The following is a 1,218-nucleotide window of genomic DNA, read 5'->3' as shown; positions in this document are numbered from 1 at the left end:
CAGACAACTGCAGGTGTCTGCTGTCTAAATACAACAGCCAGTAGAACAGATTTCTCCATTCACTCTGTTCTGTGTGGGTGGGATAATCAAGTGATCTTCTCAGGATGAACAAGAAAAATCTAAACTTATATGGGTAGCTTAATAATTTGTGGCTAAGTAGAAGATACTTCAAGAAATGTAGGTATGACCTAAGCATCCAGAAATTTGCGATTCTAGTTCATAACAAAGTATTTGCCTACCCAAAGTTAAAGACACTCTGGCAGGTTGGGTCATCCAGTGACAATTAATACTATCCCCCCTTCAACATCCTGGGAGAAAGGACAGGGAGAGATGAAAAGTAAAGAGAAAGGAGAGGGAGAGAAGAAAAAAAAGGAGGGAGAAAGGACAGGGAGAGAATAAGAAAGGACAAGGAGAGAAGAACATGGAGGTTAAAGGGACTGGGAGAGAAAAGAAGGAGGGAAAAGGGACAAAGAGAAGAAATGGAGGGGGAAAGGACAGATGGAGAAGAAGAAATAGAGGGGGAAAGGACAGGGAGAGAAGTAGAAAAGGGTGGTAGAAAGTAAGGGGAGAAATGAAGAAAAGAAGGGAAAATTACCAAGATGGGAGAAGAGAAAACTCTTTCCTCTGCCCTGAAGAGGGCCTCCAGGATCATTTTTTTATGGTAGGCTGAGGTCACTAGAATCCATATGCAGATGGGTATAATTGATCCCGGGCTGTCAGATACAAATACATTTAGAATGCATGCCTGTAATGATATTAGCTAATGATTCATAAAATATAAATCTCCTGAGCTCAGTTTAAACTATTGATTCATGCTGCAAGTGACTAAACCCAATGATGCTCATGAAAAGAAATAAAGTTTTGAGTGCTCCTCCCCTTTGAAGAAAAGTTCTGGGGTTCAGTAATATTGACCTAGAACAGAAAATACTATATTCTAAGACACCATGAAGGAACCATTTACTGGATGCTTAGCCAAGTATTTGAAATGGTGACTATCTGGTAGACTTTCTTCAGTGGTTCATATACCATCTGTATAAGGATTCCCACTCACTACTACATAGCAAGAACTTGCACACCAACTGGGCTCATTACCAATAAGTTAAACATCAAACAAAACTGTGCCACACTGCTACATAGCACGACAAATTCAATCTATTAGGGTTTGGTGAGATTTTCATGCTTTGGAAAAAAAAAACGCCTTTTCTGATGTAAACAAAG

The sequence above is a fragment of the Nanorana parkeri genome, unplaced genomic scaffold (genome assembly GCF_000935625.1).
Source record: "Nanorana parkeri isolate BGI_ZX_2015 unplaced genomic scaffold, ASM93562v1 scaffold74, whole genome shotgun sequence".
Classification (NCBI taxonomy): Eukaryota; Metazoa; Chordata; class Amphibia; order Anura; family Dicroglossidae; genus Nanorana; species Nanorana parkeri.
This window is presented reverse-complemented; position numbering follows the sequence as displayed.